Consider the following 11,895-nt stretch of genomic DNA (forward strand, 5'->3'; position numbering starts at 1 on the left):
TGAACAAAAAAAAATGAAGAGATAAAAATTAAGACATATAGGGAGTTTTTGTCTTTTTTTCTTTGGTTACTTTTTGTAGTGAAAGTTAAAAGGAGCTTTTATTTTGAGGCAAGATCTTTGTATTAGTCCGTAGAGCTGCTTTACTTTTGTCAAGAGCAGTAAATGACAGTGAAAAGACTCAGGTCTGTGAGTGACTTATAAATAGGCTTGTTGGGAGTTGATCTTTCGCTTACGGCCATACCACCCTGAGAACGCCCGATCTCGTCTGATCTCGGAAGCTAAGCAGGGTCGGGCCTGGTTAGTACTTGGATGGGAGACCGCCTGGGAATACCAGGTGCTGTAAGCTTTTCCATCTTTCCTTTATTTTTTACTCCGTCCAGTCCATGATGTCACAAATTTTTACAAGGCTACACTGTGTTTACTCTTCATATAAAACACTTACAGTAAACCATATACAGATTAAATACTCACTTAAAAGTTATTTCATTTTTCTGAAGGAGGATATTGTTTCTTCATGCTAATAAATGAAGAAAAAATGCATTATTTTTTATTTTCTTAACATAGGTACAGGGCGACTGACTCCTGTTCCTGGGGCTCTACCACGCTAAAGATCTCAGATTTAACACACCTGAGTCTAGAATGTTCACGTGATCCTGAAGGTCTTAATTACCTGGATCAAATGTGCCGCGGACTCAGGCTGTTTGGATGGCAGGGGTGAAAAAAATTAAAAAGGCACCTTCTGTAGGACACAGGGCCTTTCTGTAAATGTATGCCAAGTATACTTTAATGTGTGTGTATGATTTTATTTATTTATTTCTCAGAATACTCTTTGTAAATATGATTTTTTTTTAATTGGGCTTTTTTTTTTATTGGGCCTAATCTGAAGCTTCCATTCCATTGAGTAAGAAACTTAGAGCAAGAAAATTGAACAAAAAAAAATGAAGAGATAAAAATTAAGACATATAGGGAGTTTTTGTCTTTTTTTCTTTGGTTACTTTTTGTAGTGAAAGTTAAAAGGAGCTTTTATTTTGAGGCAAGATCTTTGTATTAGTCCGTAGAGCTGCTTTACTTTTGTCAAGAGCAGTAAATGACAGTGAAAAGACTCAGGTCTGTGAGTGACTTATAAATAGGCTTGTTGGGAGTTGATCTTTCGCTTACGGCCATACCACCCTGAGAACGCCCGATCTCGTCTGATCTCGGAAGCTAAGCAGGGTCGGGTCTGGTTAGTACTTGGATGGGAGACCGCCTGGGAATACCAGGTGCTGTAAGCTTTTCCATCTGTCCTTTATTTTTTACTCCGTTCAGTCCATGATGTCACAAATTTTTACAAGGCTACACTGTGTTTACTCTTCATATAAAACACTTACAGTAAACCATATACAGATTAAATACTCACTTAAAAGTTATTTCATTTTTCTGAAGGAGGATATTGTTTCTTCATGCTAATAAATAAAGAAAAAATGCATTATTTTTTATTTTCTTAACATAGGTACAGGGCGACTGACTCCTGTTCCTGGGGCTCTACCACGCTAAAGATTTCAGATTTAACACACCTGAGTCTAGAATGTTCACGTGATCCTGAAGGTCTTAATTACCTGGATCAAGTGTGCCGCGGACTCAGGCTGTTTGGATGGCAGGGGTGAAAAAAATTAAAAAGGCACCTTCTGTAGGACACAGGGCCTTTCTGTAAATGTATGCCAAGTATACTTTAATGTGTGTGTATGATTTTATTTATTTATTTCTCAGAATATTCTTTGTAAATATTATTTTTTTTTTAAATTGGGCTTTTTTTTTATTGGGCCTAATCTGAAGCTTCCATTCCATTGATTAAGAAACGTAGAGCAAGAAAATTGAACAAAAAAATGAAGAGATAAAAATTAAGACATATAGGGAGTTTTTGTCTTTTTTTCTTTGGTTACTTTTTGTAGTGAAAGTTAAAAGGAGCTTTTATTTTGAGGCAAGATCTTTGTATTAGTCCGTAGAGCTGCTTTAGTTTTGTCAAGAGCAGTAAATGACAGTGAAAAGACTCAGGTCTGTGAGTGACTTATAAATAGGCTTGTTGGGAGTTGATCTTTCGCTTACGGCCATACCACCCTGAGAACGCCCGATCTCGTCTGATCTCGGAAGCTAAGCAGGGTCGGGCCTGGTTAGTACTTGGATGGGAGACCGCCTGGGAATACCAGGTGCTGTAAGCTTTTCCATCTTTCCTTTATTTTTTACTCCGTTCAGTCCATGATGTCACAAATTTTTACAAGGCTACACTGTGTTTACTCTTCATATAAAACACTTACAGTAAACCATATACAGATTAAATACTCACTTAAAAGTTATTTCATTTTTCTGAAGGAGGATATTGTTTCTTCATGCTAATAAATAAAGAAAAAATGCATTATTTTTTATTTTCTTAACATAGGTACAGGGCGACTGACTCCTGTTCCTGGGGCTCTACCACGCTAAAGATTTCAGATTTAACACACCTGAGTCTAGAATGTTCACGTGATCCTGAAGGTCTTAATTACCTGGATCAAGTGTGCCGCGGACTCAGGCTGTTTGGATGGCAGGGGTGAAAAAAATTAAAAAGGCACCTTCTGTAGGACACAGGGCCTTTCTGTAAATGTATGCCAAGTATACTTTAATGTGTGTGTATGATTTTATTTATTTATTTCTCAGAATACTCTTTGTAAATATGATTTTTTTTTAATTGGGCTTTTTTTTTTATTGGGCCTAATCTGAAGCTTCCATTCCATTGAGTAAGAAACGTAGAGCAAGAAAATTTAACAAAAAAAATGAAGAGATAAAAATTAAGACATATAGGGAGTTTTTGTCTTTTTTTCTTTGTTTACTTTTTGTAGTGAAAGTTAAAAGGAGCTTTTATTTTGAGGCAAGATCTTTGTATTAGTCCGTAGAGCTGCTTTACTTTTGTCAAGAGCAGTAAATGACAGTGAAAAGACTCAGGTCTGTGAGTGACTTATAAATAGGCTTGTTGGGAGTTGATCTTTCGCTTACGGCCATACCACCCTGAGAACGCCCGATCTCGTCTGATCTCGGAAGCTAAGCAGGGTCGGGCCTGGTTAGTACTTGGATGGGAGACCGCCTGGGAATACCAGGTGCTGTAAGCTTTTCCATCTTTCCTTTATTTTTTACTCCGTTCAGTCCATGATGTCACAAATTTTTACAAGGCTACACTGTGTTTACTCTTCATATAAAACACTTACAGTAAACCATATACAGATTAAATACTCACTTAAAAGTTATTTCATTTTTCTGAAGGAGGATATTGTTTCTTCATGCTAATAAATAAAGAAAAAATGCATTATTTTTTATTTTCTTAACATAGGTACAGGGCGACTGACTCCTGTTCCTGGGGCTCTACCACGCTAAAGATTTCAGATTTAACACACCTGAGTCTAGAATGTTCACGTGATCCTGAAGGTCTTAATTACCTGGATCAAGTGTGCCGCGGACTCAGGCTGTTTGGATGGCAGGGGTGAAAAAAATTAAAAAGGCACCTTCTGTAGGACACAGGGCCTTTCTGTAAATGTATGCCAAGTATACTTTAATGTGTGTGTATGATTTTATTTATTTATTTCTCAGAATATTCTTTGTAAATATGATTTTTTTTTATTGGGCTTTTTTTATTGGGCCTAATCTGAAGCTTCCATTCCATTGAGTAAGAAACTTAGAGCAAGAAAATTGAACAAAAAAAAATGAAGAGATAAAAATTAAGACATATAGGGAGTTTTTGTCTTTTTTTCTTTGGTTACTTTTTGTAGTGAAAGTTAAAAGGAGCTTTTATTTTGAGGCAAGATCTTTGTATTAGTCCGTAGAGCTGCTTTACTTTTGTCAAGAGCAGTAAATGACAGTGAAAAGACTCAGGTCTGTGAGTGACTTATAAATAGGCTTGTTGGGAGTTGATCTTTCGCTTACGGCCATACCACCCTGAGAACGCCCGATCTCGTCTGATCTCGGAAGCTAAGCAGGGTCGGGCCTGGTTAGTACTTGGATAGGAGACCGCCTGGGAATACCAGGTGCTGTAAGCTTTTCCATCTTTCCTTTATTTTTTACTCCGTTCAGTCCATGATGTCACAATTTTTTACAAGGCTACACTGTGTTTACTCTTCATATAGAACACTTACAGTAAACCATATACAGATTAAATACTCACTTAAAAGTTCTTTCATTTTTCTGAAGGAGGATATTGTTTCTTCATGCTAATAAATAAAGAAAAAATGCATTATTTTTTATTTTCTTAACATAGGTACAGGGCGACTGACTCCTGTTCCTGGGGCTCTACCACGCTAAAGATTTCAGATTTAACACACCTGAGTCTAGAATGTTCACGTGATCCTGAAGGTCTTAATTACCTGGATCAAGTGTGCCGCGGACTCAGGCTGTTTGGATGGCAGGGGTGAAAAAAATTAAAAAGGCACCTTCTGTAGGACACAGGGCCTTTCTGTAAATGTATGCCAAGTATACTTTAATGTGTGTGTATGATTTTATTTATTTATTTCTCAGAATATTCTTTGTAAATATGATTTTTTTTTAAATTGGGCTTTTTTTTATTGGGCCTAATCTGAAGCTTCCATTCCATTGATTAAGAAACGTAGAGCAAGAAAATTGAACAAAAAAATGAAGAGATAAAAATTAAGACATATAGGGAGTTTTTGTCTTTTTTTCTTTGGTTACTTTTTGTAGTGAAAGTTAAAAGGAGCTTTTATTTTGAGGCAAGATCTTTGTATTAGTCCGTAGAGCTGCTTTACTTTTGTCAAGAGCAGTAAATGACAGTGAAAAGACTCAGGTCTGTGAGTGACTTATAAATAGGCTTGTTGGGAGTTGATCTTTTGCTTACGGCCATACCACCCTGAGAACGCCCGATCTCGTCTGATCTCGGAAGCTAAGCAGGGTCGGGCCTGGTTAGTACTTGGATGGGAGACCGCCTGGGAATACCAGGTGCTGTAAGCTTTTCCATCTTTCCTTTATTTTTTACTCCGTTCAGTCCATGATGTCACAAATTTTTACAAGGCTACACTGTGTTTACTCTTCATATAAAACACTTACAGTAAACCATATACAGATTAAATACTCACTTAAAAGTTATTTCATTTTTCTGAAGGAGGATATTGTTTCTTCATGCTAATAAATAAAGAAAAAATGCATTATTTTTTATTTTCTTAACATAGGTACAGGGCGACTGACTCCTGTTCCTGGGGCTCTACCACGCTAAAGATTTCAGATTTAACACACCTGAGTCTAGAATGTTCACGTGATCCTGAAGGTCTTAATTACCTGGATCAAGTGTGCCGCGGACTCAGGCTGTTTGGATGGCAGGGGTGAAAAAAATTAAAAAGGCACCTTCTGTAGGACACAGGGCCTTTCTGTAAATGTATGCCAAGTATACTTTAATGTGTGTGTATGATTTTATTTATTTATTTCTCAGAATATTCTTTGTAAATATGATTTTTTTTTTAATTGGGCTTTTTTTTATTGGGCCTAATCTGAAGCTTCCATTCCATTGAGTAAGAAACGTAAAGCAAGAAAATTGAACAAAAAAATGAAGAGATAAAAATTAAGACATATAGGGAGTTTTTGTCTTTTTTTCTTTGGTTACTTTTTGTAGTGAAAGTTAAAAGGAGCTTTTATTTTGAGGCAAGATCTTTGTATTAGTCCGTAGAGCTGCTTTACTTTTGTCAAGAGCAGTAAATGACAGTGAAAAGACTCAGGTCTGTGAGTGACTTATGAATAGGCTTGTTGGGAGTTGATCTTTCGCTTACGGCCATACCACATTGAGAACGCCCGATCTCGTCTGATCTCGGAAGCTAAGCAGGGTCGGGCCTGGTTAGTACTTGGATGGGAGACCGCCTGGGAATACCAGGTGCTGTAAGCTTTTCCATCTTTCCTTTATTTTTTACTCCGTTCAGTCCATGATGTCACAATTTTTTACAAGGCTACACTGTGTTTACTCTTCATATAAAACACTTACAGTAAACCACATACAGATTAAATACTCACTTAAAAGTTCTTTCATTTTTCTGAAGGAGGATATTGTTTCTTCATGCTAATAAATAAAGAAAAAATGCATTATTTTTTATTTTCTTAACATAGGTACAGGGCGACTGACTCCTGTTCCTGGGGCTCTACCACGCTAAAGATTTCAGATTTAACACACCTGAGTCTAGAATGTTCACGTGATCCTGAAGGTCTTAATTACCTGGATCAAGTGTGCCGCGGACTCAGGCTGTTTGGATGGCAGGGGTGAAAAAAATTAAAAAGGCACCTTCTGTAGGACACAGGGCCTTTCTGTAAATGTATGCCAAGTATACTTTAATGTGTGTGTATGATTTTATTTATTTATTTCTCAGAATATTCTTTGTAAATATGATTTTTTTTTAATTGGGCTTTTTTTATTGGGCCTAATCTAAAGCTTCCATTCCATTGAGTAAGAAACGTAGAGCAAGAAAATTGAACAAAAAAATGAAGAGATAAAAATTAAGACATATAGGGAGTTTTTGTCTTTTTTTCTTTGGTTACTTTTTGTAGTGAAAGTTAAAAGGAGCTTTTATTTTGAGGCAAGATCTTTGTATTAGTCCGTAGCTGCTTTACTTTTGTCAAGAGCAGTAAATGACAGTGAAAAGACTCAGGTCTGTGAGTGACTTATAAATAGGCTTGTTGGGAGTTGATCTTTCGCTTACGGCAATACCACCCTGAGAACGCCCGATCTCGTCTGATCTCGGAAGCTAAGCAGGGTCGGGCCTGGTTAGTACTTGGATGGGAGACCGCCTGGGAATACCAGGTGCTGTAAGCTTTTCCATCTTTCCTTTATTTTTTACTCCGTTCAGTCCATGATGTCACAATTTTTTACAAGGCTACACTGTGTTTACTCTTCATATAAAACACTTACAGTAAACCATATACAGATTAAATACTCACTTAAAAGTTCTTTCATTTTTCTGAAGGAGGATATTGTTTCTTCATGCTAATAAAGAAAAAAATGCATTATTTTTTTATTTTCTTAACGTATAGGTACAGGGCGGCTCACTTCTGTTCCTGGGGCTCTACCACGCTAAAGATTTCAGATTTAACACACCTGAGTCTAGAATGTTCACGTGATCCTGAAGGTCCTAATTACCTGGATCAAGTGTGCCGCGGACTCAGGCTGTTTGGATGGCAGGGGTGAAAAAAATTAAAAAGGCACCTTCTGTAGGACACAGGGCCTTTCTGTAAATGTATGCCAAGTATACTTTAATGTGTGTGTATGATTTTATTTATTTATTTCTCAGAATATTCTTTGTAAATATGATTTTTTCTTAAATTGGGCTTTTTTTTTATTGGGCCTAATCTGAAGCTTCCATTCCATTGATTAAGAAACGTAGAGCAAGAAAATTGAACAAAAAAAAATGAAGAGATAAAAATTAAGACATATAGGGAGTTTTTGTCTTTTGTTCTTTGGTTACTTTTTGTAGTGAAAGTTAAAAGGAGCTTTTATTTTGAGGCAAGATCTTTGTATTAGTCCGTAGAGCTGCTTTACTTTTGTCAAGAGCAGTAAATGACAGTGAAAAGACTCAGGTCTGTGAGTGACTTATAAATAGGCTTGTTGGGAGATGATCTTTCGCTTACGGCCATACCACCCTGAGAACGCCCGATCTCGTCTGATCTCGGAAGCTAAGCAGGGTCGGGCCTGGTTAGTACTTGGATGGGAGACCGCCTGGGAATACCAGGTGCTGTAAGCTTTTCCATCTGTCCTTTATTTTTTACTCCGTTCAGTCCATGATGTCACAAATTTTTACAAGGCTACACTGTGTTTACTCTTCATATAAAACACTTACAGTAAACCATATACAGATTAAATACTCACTTAAAAGTTATTTCATTTTTCTGAAGGAGGATATTGTTTCTTCATGCTAATAAATAAAGAAAAAATGCATTATTTTTTATTTTCTTAACATAGGTACAGGGCGACTGACTCCTGTTCCTGGGGCTCTACCACGCTAAAGATTTCAGATTTAACACACCTGAGTCTAGAATGTTCACGTGATCCTGAAGGTCTTAATTACCTGGATCAAGTGTGCCGCGGACTCAGGCTGTTTGGATGGCAGGGGTGAAAAAAATTAAAAAGGCACCTTCTGTAGGACACAGGGCCTTTCTGTAAATGTATGCCAAGTATACTTTAATGTGTGTGTATGATTTTATTTATTTATTTCTCAGAATATTCTTTGTAAATATGATTTTTTTTATTGGGCTTTTTTTTATTGGGCCTAATCTGAAGCTTCCATTCCATTGAGTAAGAAACTTAGAGCAAGAAAATTGAACAAAAAAAAATGAAGAGATAAAAATTAAGACATATAGGGAGTTTTTGTCTTTTTTTCTTTGGTTACTTTTTGTAGTGAAAGTTAAAAGGAGCTTTTATTTTGAGGCAAGATCTTTGTATTAGTCCGTAGAGCTGCTTTACTTTTGTCAAGAGCAGTAAATGACAGTGAAAAGACTCAGGTCTGTGAGTGACTTATAAATAGGCTTGTTGGGAGTTGATCTTTCGCTTACGGCCATACCACCCTGAGAACGCCCGATCTCGTCTGATCTCGGAAGCTAAGCAGGGTCGGGCCTGGTTAGTACTTGGATGGGAGACCGCCTGGGAATACCAGGTGCTGTAAGCTTTTCCATCTTTCCTTTATTTTTTACTCCGTTCAGTCCATGATGTCACAAATTTTTACAAGGCTACACTGTGTTTACTCTTCATATAAAACACTTACAGTAAACCATATACAGATTAAATACTCACTTAAAAGTTATTTCATTTTTCTGAAGGAGGATATTGTTTCTTCATGCTAATAAATAAAGAAAAAATGCATTATTTTTTATTTTCTTAACATAGGTACAGGGCGACTGACTCCTGTTCCTGGGGCTCTACCACGCTAAAGATTTCAGATTTAACACACCTGAGTCTAGAATGTTCACGTGATCCTGAAGGTCTTAATTACCTGGATCAAGTGTGCCGCGGACTCAGGCTGTTTGGATGGCAGGGGTGAAAAAAATTAAAAAGGCACCTTCTGTAGGACACAGGGCCTTTCTGTAAATGTATGCCAAGTATACTTTAATGTGTGTGTATGATTTTATTTATTTATTTCTCAGAATATTCTTTGTAAATATGATTTTTTTTTTAATTGGGCTTTTTTTTATTGGGCCTAATCTGAAGCTTCCATTCCATTGAGTAAGAAACGTAAAGCAAGAAAATTGAACAAAAAAATGAAGAGATAAAAATTAAGACATATAGGGAGTTTTTGTCTTTTTTTCTTTGGTTACTTTTTGTAGTGAAAGTTAAAAGGAGCTTTTATTTTGAGGCAAGATCTTTGTATTAGTCCGTAGAGCTGCTTTACTTTTGTCAAGAGCAGTAAATGACAGTGAAAAGACTCAGGTCTGTGAGTGACTTATGAATAGGCTTGTTGGGAGTTGATCTTTCGCTTACGGCCATACCACCCTGAGAACGCCCGATCTCGTCTGATCTCGGAAGCTAAGCAGGGTCGGGCCTGGTTAGTACTTGGATGGGAGACCGCCTGGGAATACCAGGTGCTGTAAGCTTTTCCATCTTTCCTTTATTTTTTACTCCGTTCAGTCCATGATGTCACAATTTTTTACAAGGCTACACTGTGTTTACTCTTCATATAAAACACTTACAGTAAACCATATACAGATTAAATACTCACTTAAAAGTTCTTTCATTTTTCTGAAGGAGGATATTGTTTCTTCATGCTAATAAATAAAGAAAAAATGCATTATTTTTTATTTTCTTAACGTATAGGTACAGGGCGGCTCACTCCTGTTCCTGGGGCTCTACCACGCTAAATATTTCAGATTTAACACACCTGAGTCTAGAATGTTCACGTGATCCTGAAGGTCCTAATTACCTGGATCAAGTGTGCCGCGGACTCAGGCTGTTTGGATGGCAGGGGTGAAAAAAATTAAAAAGGCACCTTCTGTAGGACACAGGGCCTTTCTGTAAATGTATGCCAAGTATACTTTAATGTGTGTGTATGATTTTATTTATTTATTTCTCAGAATATTCTTTGTAAATATGATTTTTTTTTAAATTGGGCTTTTTTTTTTATTGGGCCTAATCTGAAGCTTCCATTCCATTGATTAAGAAACGTAGAGCAAGAAAATTGAACAAAAAAAAATGAAGAGATAAAAATTAAGACATATAGGGAGTTTTTGTCTTTTGTTCTTTGGTTACTTTTTGTAGTGAAAGTTAAAAGGAGCTTTTATTTTGAGGCAAGATCTTTGTATTAGTCCGTAGAGCTGCTTTACTTTTGTCAAGAGCAGTAAATGACAGTGAAAAGACTCAGGTCTGTGAGTGACTTATAAATAGGCTTGTTGGGAGATGATCTTTCGCTTACGGCCATACCACCCTGAGAACGCCCGATCTCGTCTGATCTCGGAAGCTAAGCAGGGTCGGGCCTGGTTAGTACTTGGATAGGAGACCGCCTGGGAATACCAGGTGCTGTAAGCTTTTCCATCTTTCCTTTATTTTTTACTCCGTTCAGTCCATGATGTCACAAATTTTTACAAGGCTACACTGTGTTTACTCTTCATATAAAACACTTACAGTAAACCATATACAGATTAAATACTCACTTAAAAGTTATTTCATTTTTCTGAAGGAGGATATTGTTTCTTCATGCTAATAAATGAAGAAAAAATGCATTATTTTTTATTTTCTTAACATAGGTACAGGGCGACTGACTCCTGTTCCTGGGGCTCTACCACGCTAAAGATTTCAGATTTAACACACCTGAGTCTAGAATGTTCACGTGATCCTGAAGGTCTTAATTACCTGGATCAAGTGTGCCGCGGACTCAGGCTGTTTGGATGGCAGGGGTGAAAAAAATTAAAAAGGCACCTTCTGTAGGACACAGGGCCTTTCTGTAAATGTATGCCAAGTATACTTTAATGTGTGTGTATGATTTTATTTATTTATTTCTCAGAATACTCTTTGTAAATATGATTTTTTTTTAATTGGGCTTTTTTTTTATTGGGCCTAATCTGAAGCTTCCATTCCATTGAGTAAGAAACTTAGAGCAAGAAAATTGAACAAAAAAAAATGAAGAGATAAAAATTAAGACATATAGGGAGTTTTTGTCTTTTTTTCTTTGGTTACTTTTTGTAGTGAAAGTTAAAAGGAGCTTTTATTTTGAGGCAAGATCTTTGTATTAGTCCGTAGAGCTGCTTTACTTTTGTCAAGAGCAGTAAATGACAGTGAAAAGACTCAGGTCTGTGAGTGACTTATAAATAGGCTTGTTGGGAGTTGATCTTTCGCTTACGGCCATACCACCCTGAGAACGCCCGATCTCGTCTGATCTCGGAAGCTAAGCAGGGTCGGGCCTGGTTAGTACTTGGATGGGAGACCGCCTGGGAATACCAGGTGCTGTAAGCTTTTCCATCTTTCCTTTATTTTTTACTCCGTCCAGTCCATGATGTCACAAATTTTTACAAGGCTACACTGTGTTTACTCTTCATATAAAACACTTACAGTAAACCATATACAGATTAAATACTCACTTAAAAGTTATTTCATTTTTCTGAAGGAGGATATTGTTTCTTCATGCTAATAAATGAAGAAAAAATGCATTATTTTTTATTTTCTTAACATAGGTACAGGGCGACTGACTCCTGTTCCTGGGGCTCTACCACGCTAAAGATCTCAGATTTAACACACCTGAGTCTAGAATGTTCACGTGATCCTGAAGGTCTTAATTACCTGGATCAAGTGTGCCGCGGACTCAGGCTGTTTGGATGGCAGGGGTGAAAAAAATTAAAAAGGCACCTTCTGTAGGACACAGGGCCTTTCTGTAAATGTATGCCAAGTATACTTTAATGTGTGTGTATGATTTTATTTATTTATTTCTC

The 11,895-nt window shown here is 36.9% G+C and overlaps 13 non-coding genes across 13 annotated transcripts; all 13 read left to right on the forward strand.

The window, feature by feature from the left end:
• Positions 1 to 227: 227 nt before the first annotated feature.
• On the forward strand, positions 228 to 346 carry LOC125784311 (5S ribosomal RNA). The gene has a single exon (XR_007427031.1). It is a non-coding gene; the product is annotated as a 5S ribosomal RNA (ribosomal RNA).
• Positions 347 to 1,152: 806 nt separating this feature from the next.
• Positions 1,153 to 1,271, forward strand: LOC125783051 (5S ribosomal RNA). Its single transcript, XR_007425787.1, has one exon. It is a non-coding gene; the product is annotated as a 5S ribosomal RNA (ribosomal RNA).
• Positions 1,272 to 2,076: 805 nt separating this feature from the next.
• Positions 2,077 to 2,195, forward strand: LOC125784322 (5S ribosomal RNA). Its single transcript, XR_007427042.1, has one exon. It is a non-coding gene; the product is annotated as a 5S ribosomal RNA (ribosomal RNA).
• Positions 2,196 to 3,000: 805 nt separating this feature from the next.
• Positions 3,001 to 3,119, forward strand: LOC125782714 (5S ribosomal RNA). Its single transcript, XR_007425452.1, has one exon. It is a non-coding gene; the product is annotated as a 5S ribosomal RNA (ribosomal RNA).
• An 802-nt stretch (positions 3,120 to 3,921) lies between these two features.
• LOC125783104 (5S ribosomal RNA) lies at positions 3,922 to 4,040 on the forward strand. The gene has a single exon (XR_007425838.1). It is a non-coding gene; the product is annotated as a 5S ribosomal RNA (ribosomal RNA).
• Positions 4,041 to 4,843: 803 nt separating this feature from the next.
• LOC125782725 (5S ribosomal RNA) lies at positions 4,844 to 4,962 on the forward strand. Its single transcript, XR_007425463.1, has one exon. It is a non-coding gene; the product is annotated as a 5S ribosomal RNA (ribosomal RNA).
• Positions 4,963 to 5,765: 803 nt separating this feature from the next.
• LOC125783224 (5S ribosomal RNA) lies at positions 5,766 to 5,884 on the forward strand. Its single transcript, XR_007425958.1, has one exon. It is a non-coding gene; the product is annotated as a 5S ribosomal RNA (ribosomal RNA).
• A 799-nt stretch (positions 5,885 to 6,683) lies between these two features.
• LOC125783004 (5S ribosomal RNA) lies at positions 6,684 to 6,802 on the forward strand. Its single transcript, XR_007425740.1, has one exon. It is a non-coding gene; the product is annotated as a 5S ribosomal RNA (ribosomal RNA).
• Positions 6,803 to 7,608: 806 nt separating this feature from the next.
• Positions 7,609 to 7,727, forward strand: LOC125782736 (5S ribosomal RNA). The gene has a single exon (XR_007425474.1). It is a non-coding gene; the product is annotated as a 5S ribosomal RNA (ribosomal RNA).
• An 802-nt stretch (positions 7,728 to 8,529) lies between these two features.
• LOC125782747 (5S ribosomal RNA) lies at positions 8,530 to 8,648 on the forward strand. The gene has a single exon (XR_007425485.1). It is a non-coding gene; the product is annotated as a 5S ribosomal RNA (ribosomal RNA).
• Positions 8,649 to 9,451: 803 nt separating this feature from the next.
• Positions 9,452 to 9,570, forward strand: LOC125782758 (5S ribosomal RNA). The gene has a single exon (XR_007425496.1). It is a non-coding gene; the product is annotated as a 5S ribosomal RNA (ribosomal RNA).
• Positions 9,571 to 10,379: 809 nt separating this feature from the next.
• LOC125783105 (5S ribosomal RNA) lies at positions 10,380 to 10,498 on the forward strand. The gene has a single exon (XR_007425839.1). It is a non-coding gene; the product is annotated as a 5S ribosomal RNA (ribosomal RNA).
• An 805-nt stretch (positions 10,499 to 11,303) lies between these two features.
• Positions 11,304 to 11,422, forward strand: LOC125782770 (5S ribosomal RNA). Its single transcript, XR_007425508.1, has one exon. It is a non-coding gene; the product is annotated as a 5S ribosomal RNA (ribosomal RNA).
• Positions 11,423 to 11,895: the final 473 nt, after the last annotated feature.

The sequence above is a fragment of the Astyanax mexicanus genome, chromosome 18, assembly GCF_023375975.1.
Source record: "Astyanax mexicanus isolate ESR-SI-001 chromosome 18, AstMex3_surface, whole genome shotgun sequence".
NCBI lineage: Eukaryota > Metazoa > Chordata > Actinopteri > Characiformes > Acestrorhamphidae > Astyanax > Astyanax mexicanus.